We start from the raw sequence: 14,208 nt of genomic DNA, 5'->3' as shown, positions 1-14,208 counted from the left end.
GAAAAATCGTACAGAAGAACTAGTTGGCAAGGCAGAAATAGAAACACAGATGCAGAGAACAAATGTATGGACACCAAGGGGGGAAACTGGGGGTGGGGTGGTGGAATGAAATGGGTGATTGGGATTGACATATATACACTAATATGTACAAAATAGATAACTAATAAGAACCTGCTGTATAAAAAAATAAAATAAAATAAAATTCAAAACAAAAAACAAAACAGGCAGCTTCTTCTGGTGGGGCTATGGTGAAGGTGTATAAGTTGAAGGACACCAGCTGTGAAGTCTGTGCATTTTGGAAGATTGAGATCATGGCAGGTCCAGAAACTGATGCCCAGTTCCAATTCACTGGTATCAAAAAATATTTCAACACTTACACTCTCTCACAGGGAGAATGAATTGTGTACTGGACACATACGAACGTATTGCTTTGATAGCCTTATACTTTAAGTTAAGGTCTAAAAGAACTCCAGCTGTGAAAGCAACATAAATGGTTTCTAAACTGTACCTCATCTGTTATGTTCCCATGCCTGAAGAAGCTAATGCCAACTCATATACAAATTTTAAGATTTTTTGTTCTAGTTCTGTAAAAAATGCATTGATAATTTGATAGGGGTTGCATTGAATCTGTAGATTGCTTTGGGTAGTATAGTCATTTCCACAGTATTGATTCTTCCAAACCAAGAGTATGGTATATCTCTCCATCTGTTTGTGTCATCTTTGATTTCTTTCATCATTGTCTTATAGTTAGTTTTCTACATAAAGGTCTTTGACATCTTAGGTCTAAAAGAACTCCAGCTGTGAAAGCAACATAAATGGTTTCTAAACTGTACCTCATCTGTTATGTTCCCATGCCTGAAGAAGCTAATGCCAACTCATCATGTGATACTCAATTTGTACAATAAATTATGAACCTGGAAAAAAAATAAAAGAGTTAGCTGCTCAGTTAGTAAAAACGGAAAACTGCTAACACTTTTTTCCAGACCACACTCTTCCAGTGGATAAATATACCCAGACACAGAGCAGCAGCCCTGCTTACAAGCAACGAGCAGGTGGCCTCCAGCGGACCTCCAGAAATGGTCCACAGATGAGGAGCTCTTTCCTCCTGCTCTTGAAGATTAGAGGTTTATGAGTTGATTTGTGGCTGTAGGCCCTTCCCTGAGCTCTTAACTTGCATACTTAAAGCTGAGTCTTCATAAACCAAGAGTAATAGCAAGGACAATCTCTCATTTACCCTCCACCTGGGACACTGGTCAGCCATGTGTACATACCTCACTATCTGTTATGTTCCCCAAAGCTCTGTGGTTAAGAAACTGAGCTGTAGGGCTTCCCTAGTGGTGTAGTGGTTGAGAGTCTGCCTGCGGATGCAGGGGACATGGGTTTGTGCCCCGGTCTGGGAAGATCCCACATGCTGCGGAGCGGCTAGGCCCGTGAGCCATGGCCACTGAGCCTGCGTGTCTGGAGCCTGTGCTCCGCAACGGGAGAGGCCACAGCAGTGACAGGCCCGCGTACTGCCAAAAAAAAAAAAAAAAAGAAAAGAAAAGAAACTGAGCTGTAGACAGAATCTGGTTCTATCACTTCCTGTCACTATGATATTGAGCAAGTTACTTAAACCTCTCTGTGCCTCCATTTCTTCACCTGTTAAGTGTGAATAATAATAGACATCTATTTCATGAGTTGTTACAAGGATTAAATGAGATCTGCATTGAAGTTGCTTATAATAGCATCTGGAATGTTGTAAGCCCTCAATAAATATTAGCTAATATTATCACTACTATAGCTATTCCCATGGGCAAGACTGTTGCAAACCCAGCCTACTCACTCCCAGTTATGACAGAAAGTAGAACAAAAACTTTTCTAGTTCTTTTTAATTCTAACTCTACTTTCTCTTTTTCACCTCCAGTCTATTAACTTTATCTCTAGCTGGACCATAATTTTCCTTACCCCTCTTTTCCTTTTGCTGTGGTTGCCTCACTTACTGTTAATAGCCACGCCCTACAATCTCTATCACTAATATCAATACCTGTACCACCACCAACATCAGGACCACCTCCACCATCAAACCAACACCAGGACCACCTCCACCAGCAACACCAGCACCAGGACCACCTCCATCAGCAACACCAGCACCAGGACCACCTTCACCACCTCTACCTCCACCAATACCACCACCACCACCTCAGCATCTCCAGCTCCCCCTCGAGCCCCCAAAACACCAACACCTCCATCACCACCTCTGCCATCATCATCACCACCACGATCAGCTCCACGAAAACCATTTATTGAACTAAAAAAATAAGTTACATGTTCAGCTTATTTTGTTTTTATTTTTGAAGGCATTATTATATTGTACTTTTGAAGCCACTTCAAAACCTTTTTGAAACAAAGTAGGATATAAACATATAGATATATAACTAGTCATGATTTAATGAAAAGACATAGAGGCAATATGTGCCACCTAAATTGTACTATAAATCTAAATGATAGTAAATTAGCAAATAATGCCATATATGACTAGAAATTAAAATGCATAGACTTATCTTGTTATTGTTCTTGTTTTTGTTAATGATGTGATATGTGCATAATTCCATGCATGTTTCCCAAATTCTGGGAGACTCCATTTCTTCTTCTGTAAAATAAGGATGACAATCCTGGCAACAGCATACTTTTATGGATTGTTTTTAGATGATGTGCATGAAAGTATATTGTCACAAATATAGCCTGTGTGCAAATGTCAAGCGGTACTCATTTAAGCAAATGTCCTAAAGGGCCTTCACTCTAAACCACATGTGACAGAATGAGCCTTACTTTATCCAGGTTTTTGCTAAAGTGTGTTCTTAAGTGAGCAAATTGGTTTTCATAGAAAGTGTGGAGCTAGAGGGACCCTCAGGATCACAGGTTCCTGGCCTGTACCTGCTCCTGCTGAGACTGAGGCCTGAATTGCCTTCCTTCTCTAAGGAGTGAGAGAGAAGCCTCCAGACAAGCGGTCAAGGATTTAGCACTGTTCAGTACACACAGATCTGCCTCTCAGTCCCATGGCATGAAGTTTGTCACATCTAACCTCTTCTCTTACATAAATACTATAGCCAATTAGAGATTTGATGTTCAAATCTGCCTCTAACAGTTGAACAAAATATCCATCGAGAAATAAAGTGCTCCAGGTATATTAACTGTTCCCAACCCCCCATTGCCCTAAATAGTAGACATAAGTAATAAAAACTATTTCAAACAGCAATTCCTATTTCACCCCACTTGGAAAAAACTGAGATACATTTCCGCACCATCCACCCATAATGCTTGCCATAATGCTTGCCCATAATGCTTTCCCAGGAGTCCCTGGGAAATCTTGCTGAGCCCCTCACCACCCTCCATCTAGCTTCACGTCATTCTTCAAGTACGTTCAACCCAAGCCTTACGCCAGACATCACATAAAACAAAAATGGCAGCATATTCACAACCTTAGCTGTGAACTGCTGATCTCTTTCCCATTCTCCATTCTTGTTATTGATCCCTGAAGCTACTGTCCTCACTATTAATTCATTCACTATCTTCAGCCTTTGTCCTTCAAACTTGACCCTTGGCATTTTCTTCTTGGGTTCTACCTAACCACCCCCATCTCCTGGCCCCCCCTCCCACAAAGCCAGCCAAGCACTGACTCCCTTCTCTAAGCTACCTTGGTCCACCTGAGGCAGCCCCTCAGGTTCAACCCAGCTCCAAACCCTATCCACTGTCACCAATATCTTCCAGGTGGCATCTCAGCAGAGTTCACTTGAGTCACTTCACATTTCCCTACCCACTGACACTCTTTAATGCTTGAAACTTCTTGAATAGGGAACGTATTTCCTATCTGGAGAAGCTTGGTCCTAATTACCCTCTAAGAAGGCCAGAAAATGGAGCCACTGGTGTGCCCAGAAGGAAGGTCAGGCTGCACAGACACACAGCATTGTTCATTTCTTTAGCTACTTAAAGTGACTTCCTACTACATCCCCACTGAAGGTTCTTTCACAATAGAAATGAACTTGCTTTTTCTTTTCTTGGTAATATGGTAGTAGTAAATGTGGACTTCATGGAAGATTAAGTTCTATAGGAAATGTGTAGGTAGAGCAGGAAATAGTAAGAGAAGAAATACGTGTGATGGATCAAATCTCTTCATTAACAGGGGTGCCAGGCTTTGGCACTATCTACTTGGTTTGGGTCTGTGGGGCTTGAGTAGGGAGGACCCAGCTAAGATAACAGGAGGTGCTGGGGGCACAGTGGTTGAGCCAGATCCCAGCTACAGGGACCACAGGGATGAATAGCATCAAAGGCAAGAAGCAAAGTCAGTCTCAGAGACTAAACTTTGGGACTTAGAATTGAGAAATTAAGCTCTAGTGAAATCTAATTTGTCAAGCCTATGGGAGAGTAGGTTAGGATGGGATGGGGCTGATGGGGACGTCCACAGCAAATGCCTAAAACAGCAGTAGACGTGTTAGTCCTGCCTTCATGGACTAATGGGGGTCTGATGGAAGGGTCCACCTGGCTTATTATAGGCTTTTTAATTTATTCATGTATTTAGACCTTCCTCCAGAGAGTTTTCAAGAAGGTTCAATCTTATATGGAAAACACCACCACAGAACATTGTAGAATTGATTTTATCTTCCCAGTCTCATCTCATTAATTCTGATAAATTCAGGGGAAAGATCAGTCTGCATTAGAGCCTAGTCTAAATTAAAGAAAAAATTTAAAGAAACACCATTTGGTAGTGAGTTCTTCAACACTGCTTGAAGTCACAAGCTGTGTGAATATTGAATAGGATGTGAAAACAGCAACTTAGGCACTAGGTTAGAGTGGTGAAGGGAAGGGGTGTTGTAATAATTGACTCAAGGTTTTTCCCTTCATATTCTGAGATCCTAGATTCTAAGTGCGCATAAAAGCACACAAATATTTATGTCTCTGAATACCTAGAAGATTAATTAGGCTAGTTCTGTACAGCCCATGACTAAAAGTAAGGAAACAATTTTGGCTCTACCCAGGAAGTATTCTCTGTTGGATCTCTCCAAATAAAGAGGATCACTGGGCAAGATAGCAAGCTTCTCACCCTGGAGTATCCAAGATAAGATGGAGAGGCAGTTGAAGGGGATATTGTAGAGGGAGTTAAATGGGAGTAGTCACATGTAATGACCCTAGACTCCATGGTTCTGGAAAATAACATAAATAACTACTACTCTGTTCGAAGAACTAGAAACCAGCAGGCTTATAACCCTTGTAAACTTGATTATGCTATTAATTTGTTTGGTTAATTCTTCTTTATGTAGTTGGAGCTGATCCTTGGCCATAATTACCATTACTTCAGCATTAGTGGCATTTTAATTTAGGAGGCTTTTATCACATCACCAAATAATCTAATGGTCATTCAATTTGCAGCTAGTACTTACCCCACCAAAAAAAAAAAAAGTAGGGGAGGAAGATTTCTACTTTCTGATACACATGACCTGGATCTAAATTATAGACTGATTTATAGCTGTTCCAAAAAAAAAAAAGGGGTTATTCAGGGAAGATTTGTATATTTTATAAAGGACCCAAATGAACCTAGTAATTACAGAAATGTCGATTAAATTGTCTGTGGTGTGGACATGGCCTCCACCACACTCACTTTCAGTCCAGAGAGCAGACCTGATTACCTGGCTATTTTTCAACATTCTTTCCCGCTAATGCTGACTGCAACGGGATCAATATTTACTCAGCAGCAAATGTGTGTTATATTAGGAAACAGAAAAAATAACCCAGAACAAACATTCAACTCAGTTCAAAGAGCTGTGAAATCCTCTCCTTGAGGTTATTATATTTCTCTGCAAGCAAAGGCAGAAACAACCCACTCCTACCTGGGTTGTGGGTGCTCTTGGGGCTCCGGAAACACAATGCACGGCAGCAGTGGCAGGGCTGCAGGCCCACACAATGGTCGTGGATTAGTGTCTCCTCAGCACCTCAAGACAATAGACACAGAAAGAAGCCTTGTGCCTCAGACTGCCATCTGTGGGTCTGAATATTCACCATGTGCAGGGCCAGCTCCCTCCAGCTCAGCCCTGGCTCTCCGTTTTATTTGTCCCATGAGCTCCATGTGCCCAGATAGAAGCCACCAGGGGCAGTGTGTTTATTTCATTTTCGGCCAGATTAGAGTCTCCAAGAGAGAGGTTAGTTGTTTCTGCAAAGCCCATGAAAGTCGGGATGAGAAACGGCTCCTGTAGGTGGCCGGCCAGTGTGCCTCCTTCTTCCCTTCGCATTGAGAGCAGCCTGGGCTGGGAGCTCCTTTTCTCCCTGCAGTCCTTGCCTTTCCCTGCATCTGACCCAGGTAGCACACTTCTCCACCTGGCTCTCTCCTACACGTCCTTGAAGACTCAGCAAGCCTTCCCTGCCTCCCCAGTGCTCCCACCCCTTCCTGTGTCTCCATCATACCCAGGCTTCCTCCTGGTACAATTTGGAGCCTGTGGGCAGAATCTGACCCTGCCCATCTCCCTCCCCACTAGACTGGAGCTCCTTAAGGATGATGACAGTGTCTTCTCATCTCTGCTTCCAGTACCTCGCCCATAGTAGGTGCTCACCAAATATGTTCTGAAAAGACAAACCAGATGCTTGGAATTGACCAACAGTTGGCAGTTTTAGATGTAAATATTCCTCTAAGAGAAAGAAGCCTCATTTATGCCTTCCTGGAATCCACTGGGGTGCTTAACTTTCCAAAGAAAGGGTTTGATGAGATGCATGCCCCTGAGGTCCCTTCTGGAAGACAGTGTGGTTTCTAAGATACATCCCCACCACCACCATCACTGCCCTGGGAAGCAGGGCACCATGTTAGCAACTCTAATGCACGTGAGTGACACAGCCTGCAGAACCCCACCTGGGCTCCTCCATTTGCCCTGTAGCCAGGTCTCAGGCAGATTCCACGTCCCTGCCATGGACCCAGTGCTTCTCACCCGGCCGGTTCTGCCACAGCCTCTAGACATTCTCCTCCCTCTCCACCCAAGGAACTGGGTTACTGAGACCCTTTTAGGAGTGATCTAGTCAAGTGTCCACAAGGTTTCCAATTCCATTAAGGAAATGCCTTCTCCTTAATAACCAATAAAGGACCCCTGTTAACCTTATATGGTTCTCCCACCTCTTCAGCCTTAAGAGTCCTGCTTAGTTGTCAAGGTTAATGCTACTTTGCTGAAGGTTTGAGTATTAAGGAGAGACGCTGCAGTCCTCTTTCTAGTTTCTTTCCCGTGCCCTTCCAGAAGGAATCTTTGGTGCGGTCTCTCTCTTCTCTTGGCCCTCTCATGCCTCCATGCTGAGGGGGTATGTTCTCAATTGTACATCTTTTCTCCCCTTTTATTTTGCCAGTCCAGAATCACAAAATCCAGGCTCCTGGTCTGTGAAGGAAACATTAAAAATCCCTTAAAATTCAGAAAACAATTGGTCTGCTCAAGCTGGCTACTCTTTGACTTTTGCATACAGAACAAGATAGCCCTTATCACCTTAACTTTTGCCGTTCTGGAAGAAACTCAGGGGCTAACACTGCCACCACCTAACAGCACAAAAAGCATTTTCCTAAATAAAGTAGGAGCTTCCCTTTGCCAAGGACACCTTTCCACAGCGCACTCCCCCTCTACTCTCCAGCCTTGAATATAGAAATGGCTCCCAATTATTTAAATAGCAAACGTTACTTTTCTGTTTGCTGATATAGCTCTATCTGTGGCTTTGTTTCATGGGACCCAGGGAAGGAGAAACCCACAGCCTCCACCAAGAAAAACTTTCACAGTGCCATCTGCTCAATGTGGAGGAAACCTCAGTCACAGAGCTTGAAAAGGAGACCCGAGAGATCATCTCCTCCACCCTCCTGCCCCCTGAGCTCATGCCCCTCTGCCACAGCACCCAACAGACTTCCCTCCCATTCCAAAGTCTCCCCCGATCCTTCCTTGATTTAACGTCCTCAAATCACCTTTGCTAAAGTCTCCTCTTGCTGAACTCAAGCTCACTTCCTCTCTGTCCCACAGGAAGGATGACCAGTCAGCAACCTCCTTCAATGACTGTTTCTTCATTATAAGATCAGGGAACAGCTAGTTGGATGGTATAAACACAAATTCCACCTTCTGGGAGCTCAGACTGAGAAAAGAGGAAAAGCACTCCTGTCTGGGGGAACTCCAATTCCAATGGAAGGCATGCAGGGTAACCGGGCATGTGCAAGTGAAAAGAGACCCAGTAGAAATTGAGGCTGCACTTACTGGCTGTCCATTCATTAGTGTGTTCAGCTCTTGCAAGAGAAGCTTGGGTAGCAATGTGGATGGGAACAGCTAACACTTTCCTAGCCTTATGACATGGCAGACACTGTTCTCTCTTCCCAACGAATTGCCCTTGAGATAATTAGCTTTAAGTACATTTTACCGATGGAGAAACTGAGGCACCATAAAAGTGATGATTTGCATATGGTTCGGTGACTTTAGCTACCTATCTAGCCTTGCCACCTAGATATGAGATCCTAGAAGAGAGGAGCCTTGTCGGTAAGCAGTGCTTGCTACCCCTAGAGACTAGAACCAAGGGAATTGACATATCCAGCAGGCTATGAAGGGCATAACTGTTAATAAGTCTCTCTAACCAGATTCTCTCTCCAAAAGCAAATGGTCTCTCCTAGCCAGATTCAAGCAAGTATTGAGCATTTGGTACCACATGTACTTTGAAAAGTCACATCAAACATTCTTTATATTGAAGGCAAGTCTAAAGGCAGAAGTAAATAAAAAATAAGCTATCACTCCTTCAAATATTAAGTAAACAAGAAGCAAGATAAATCCCCATTGCCCTTCTAACAGCTCTGTATCTGGCCCCAGAATACCTGGAAATAGCCAAATACATAACACTGTCAACAGTATACATAACACTGATTACACAATTTATCAGGATACACTGTAGTCACTTATTTGTCCATCTCTCTGTCCCAATGGACTACGAGCTCAAAGGGAGAGTTTGGATCCCCAATGCCTAGAGTAATCATTGCTAAATATTTTTTGAATGAGTGGATGAACAAATTAATAAGTAAAAGAAGAAACAAATGACTGAATGAAATGTAGATATGTCCCCCAAACACCCCCAAGTATGTAAATTATATACTAAGTATATAAATTATATACTAAGTAAATCTCAAAAATGGGATTATATAAATGCTAATGAGCAGTTTGACTTTAGTTTGATTATTTTTCTAAATTTATTTTTCCTACAGCAAGATGACTTCAGAGATAGGGACCCAGGACTGCCAGGTGATTGATTGCCTGTAGGACCAATCGGAGCTCCCATTTGTTCCAAAATTGATGGCTCCAGCCCCACCGTGGTGGTGCAGTTTTTCATTATATGAAATGGAAAAGTGATTTAATAATTCTTTCTGTCTTATATTGCTTTAAAGAATTTCAGACAGTTAAAACTTGCATGGATTTTTCCACCATCTGTGTGAGAGTGGGGAAAAAAATGCTGATTGTGTTTTTCCTATTTTTAATACGAGCCAGATGAAACAAAAAGATTGTTTCCCTGCAAACTATAGGTCAAGTACCTATAGAGGCTTGGGGATGCTCTGTAAGTTATCATATTATCTTTCTTTCTTGACAGGATACCATTAGGTGGTGTATCATTTCAATATTTATTATCTTTCATGTTCTTTTATCTTCACACTAGGATTTCTTTTAAAATTCCAATCTATGCTTTTGGTTTCATTATACAGCACTGTCTTTTACCAAACCAATTTTTGAATGGCTTTCAATATTCTTCAGTTTCACATTTGTCATATCAGCCTGAAACAGTGCCCTAGTTATGTCTGTTTTAGCTTGTTAAAAAGAAACATAACCAGGGAATGAAGTGTTAGGAGATCACACCTTTAAAGGTAAGTGTTACGCGTCCTGGAGAACTGGAAAACACTCAACTAGGAAAGGCAACCATTATAGAAAATAAAACAAAAATGTTGAAACCACATGTAACAACTGGTGTTCGTTTTTAGAAAATCGTCAATTATGTTAACATCTGGAAACATTCCGTAAACTGCCGCAGTTTTCTCCTACGGCCCATGTGGGGATCTGTCCTGATTCACAAATGGGGTTGCTGTACCCAAATGTGAAGTGGTCCAGAGTTTTCCTTGCTTTCAGAGTCAGCAACATAAAGAGCTTCTAGCTGAATATAAAAATATTAATAAAAAGAAGAAGCTTTCAGCTTAGTTTCCACTTAGTTGAAAACAGGACAGCCAATGTTTGTATGACTACCAGTGGCCTTCTGAAGCATCTTGACACTGTCTTAGGATGTTCTGAGGACTTTTTCAGGATTTATTTGGATGTCATTATTTCTACCATAGCTTTACTAAGCTAAAGAGATTTGCATTTCAGGAAATTTGAAGGATTTTGGACAATAGCTTGTAAGTCTCTGTTGCAATGGTGTCAATTAGAGTTGCATGAAGCATAACAGATTGGCTGGACTGAGATGTGTTATTTCAACAGAACCAGACACCAGTAAGGTCCTGACATCATCTTAAACATGCTTTCCACAAGATATTGCTCCTCCCGCATCATACTGACAAAGGCAAGAGCCTTCAAACCTCGTTCACTTACCCAGATGACAGGACGGATTCAGCACCCTTTGGTAAAACAAGAAAATTCAGGTTACATGTTTATTAGGGTTACCATTATAAATTACCACACATTGCGTGGCTTAAAACAACAGAAATTTAGTCTCTCATGGTTCTGGAGGCTAGAAATCCGACACCAAGGTGTCAGCAGGCCTGCGCTTCCTCTGAAGCCTCTAGGGAACGATCCTTCCTTGCTTCCTCCAGCTCCTGGTGGTGGCTGGCAATCCTGGGCATTCCTTGGCTGGTAGATGTATCCATCACTCCAATCTCTGCTTCCTTTGTCACATGGCCTTCTTCCCCATCTGTATCTGGGTCTCTGATATTTCTCTCCATTTAAGGACACCAGTCATTGGATTTAAGGCCCACCCTAATCTAGTATGACCTCATCCTAACTAATTATAAAAATCTGTAAAGACCCTGTTTCCAAATAAGGTCACATTCTGAGATTCTGGGAGGGCATGTACTTTGGGGAGACACTATTCATTCCAATAGAGAGATCAATCATGGTCTTGGAGAGCTTTGTAAGTTTTCTCAGTCCCAGTTGAGCTTTGAACACAAAACACACAACAACCTCTCTAACAGGCCCCTTCCAAGTTCTTCTTAAGTTTCATAGTACTATTCAGACAACAAAGACAGAATTTGAAACTTCTGAACCACACATTTGCATTGGATCCAGTGCTCTCTTTGCCTCTAGAATAGGTTAACATTTTCTACTTTGGAAATCTAACCTTTACAGGGCTTTGGCTGGCAACTACAGCCAAATTGGTCTCAGACCTTAACACCAGGTGGGATGAGTTGAGGAGGAATTCATTAATGGTACAAGATTTTCATATACTGCTTGGATTGAATACCAGTCCACAGAGGAAGTGCTTGACAAAAGTAGAATTGAAGGTTAAATCACGGTTTGATTGCTTGGACAATTTTGGATAATTACACCAGTTTAAGTTAAGCCATAAAAGAGACTCAAAATAATAGTGACTTAAATAAGGCAGGTTTCTCACTTTCTGCAACCTAGAAGTCCAGAGGTAGGTAGATATCTATGTAGTATGGAATCCTTAGGGACCTGGGCTCCTTCAACTCCCCACCCGCTCACCCTAGCAAGGCGAGCCCTCATCTTCATGGTCCAATATGGCAGCATCCATTTTCCAACATAAAAAGGTAATGAAAAGAGCACTTGCAAGATAACTTTTAACTCTGGATCATATGGGTCAGGCACCCTAGATCAGCTGGTCACTCCTCCAGTGGAGCTCAGCCATTTCTAGCCTATATTCTGAGTTTAGATGTCAAATCCATGAAAGATATGTATCTTGATGTCCTGCTGAAGAAGCAACAGGCACCTGTCTTTATTCAACACGTAAGGATACTGTTCTTATTTTTAATAAACTTTTTGAGGTATAATTTGCATAAAATAAAAAGAATATATGCATTTTTTGAGTGTATAGTTTGATGAGTTTTGACAAATATGGATATCTCTGTAACCACCATCCCAATCAAGGTATAGAATATTTCTCACACCCTAAAACCTCCCTCATGACCTTTTTAGTCAATCCTTCCTCCTGGTCCCAGGCAAACATTGATGTGATTTCTATCAATATAGTTTATTTTTTCCTATTTTAGAACTTCATATAAGTGGAATCAGACACTGAATGTTCTTTTCTGCCTGGCTTCTTTTACACAATAAACCCCTTTTGAGATTCATCCATGTGATTGTGTGTATCATGAATTTGCTCCCTTTTTATTGGAGAGCAGTATTCCATTGTATGGATGTACCATAATTTGTTCATCCATTACATTACTGATGGACATTTTGACTGCTTCCAGTTTGGGGCTATTAGGACAAAGCTGCCATAATCAGCCTTGTATAAATCTTAGTGTGGGCACATGTTTTCATTTCTTTTGGGTATATACCTAGGAGTAGAATTGCTGGGTCATGTAGTAAACGTATGTTTAACTTTATAAGAAACAAAAATTGTCTTCCAAAGCAGCAGTTCCATTTCACACTGCCACCATATGAGATTTCTAGTTGTTCCTCAAATCTACCAGAATTTCGTTATTATCAGTCTTTTTATTTTTAGCAATTCTAATGGGTATATAGTGGCACCTCATTGTGATTTTAATTCACATTTCCCTGATGATGAACAATGTCGACCACTTGTTCTTATACATATCAATCATTTTATATCTTCTTGTGTTAAATGTTCAAATAATGTGCCCATCTTTATTAGGTTGTTTGTTGTCTCAATATTGAGTTATAAGAGTTCTTTATATATTCTGGACACACGTCCTCTGATACATTTATGAATGGTGCATATTTTCTTCTAAGGTTGTAAAGATGTTTTTCCCATGTTTTCTTCTAGAAGTTTCATAGTTATAATTTTTACAATTAGGTCTATGATTCATTTCAAGTTTATCTCTTTGTATGGCATAAGCTAGAGGTTGAAGTTGTATTTTGTTTTTGTTTTTGTTTCTCCTTATGAATGTCCAGTTCTTATAACATGGCTTGTTAAAAGGAGTATACTTTCTCTGTTGAATTAACTTGGCATCTTCGTTGAAAATCAATTATTCAAATATATGTGTGACTAGTTATGAACTCTCTACTCTGTCCCATTGAACTTCTATCTTTACACAAGTACCACACTGTCTTAATTTTTATATCTTTGTCTTGAGCCTTTAAATGGGGCAGTGTTTGTCCTCTAACTTTCTTCTTCCTTATCAAAGTTGTTTTGGCTCTTCTGTGTTCCTTGCATTTCTGAATAAATGTTAAAATCAGCTTGCCAATTTTTAAAATAAAAAGACCACTGGTAATTTTTTCTAGAAATTGACAATGTGATTCTAAAATTTTTATAGAAATACCATGAATCTAGAGTAGCCAAAACAACTTTGAAAGAGAACGAAGTTGGAGGACAAATACTGCCTGATGTTAAGTCTTATTATAAAGCCTTAGTAACTAAGACTATGGGATATAGTACACAGCAAAACCACATAAACAGATCAATGGAACAGAATAGAGAGTTTAGAAATAGACTCACACATATGTAGACAATTGATTTTTAACAAAGTGGCAAAAGCAGTTCAGAACAAATAGTGCTGGAACAACTGGACATCCATATGCAAGTATATATATATTTTTTTCCAATTTTAACAGATACTTTGCCATAAGAGATATATGGATGGTAAAAAGATTCTCAATATCTGTTATGGACTGAATGTTTGTGTTCTCCCCAAATTCATATGTTGAAGCCTGACCCTCCAATGTCATAGTATTTGAAGATAGGACCTTTGGGAGGTAATTAGGGTTAGATTAGATCATAAAAGTGGGGCTCTCATGATGGGATTAGTGACCTTATAAGAAGAGGAAGGGTTCTCCCTCCCTCTTGCTTTCTCTCTTCTCCCTTTCACCATTCAAGTGCACACATTGAAAAATGGCCATATGAGAACATAGCAAGAAGGTAGCCATCTACAAGCCAGGAAAAGAACCTCACCAGAATCCAATTATTCTGGCACCCTGATTTTGGACTTCGAAACTCCAGAAGTGTGAGAAAATACATTTCTGCTGTTTAAACCACAAAAATCTATTGTTATATGGAAGCCCTAGTAGATTA

The 14,208-nt window shown here is 40.9% G+C and overlaps 1 pseudogene; it reads left to right on the top strand.

The window, feature by feature from the left end:
- Positions 1–311: 311 nt before the first annotated feature.
- On the top strand, positions 312–490 carry LOC112392684 (up-regulated during skeletal muscle growth protein 5 pseudogene; annotated as a pseudogene).
- Positions 491–14,208: the final 13,718 nt, after the last annotated feature.

Source organism: Neophocaena asiaeorientalis, unplaced genomic scaffold (genome assembly GCF_003031525.2).
Source record: "Neophocaena asiaeorientalis asiaeorientalis breed wild unplaced genomic scaffold, Neophocaena_asiaeorientalis_V1.1 scaffold32, whole genome shotgun sequence".
Classification (NCBI taxonomy): Eukaryota; Metazoa; Chordata; class Mammalia; order Artiodactyla; family Phocoenidae; genus Neophocaena; species Neophocaena asiaeorientalis.
The sequence above is the reverse complement of the archived record's forward strand: the minus strand, read 5'-3'. Positions and strand labels throughout refer to the sequence as shown.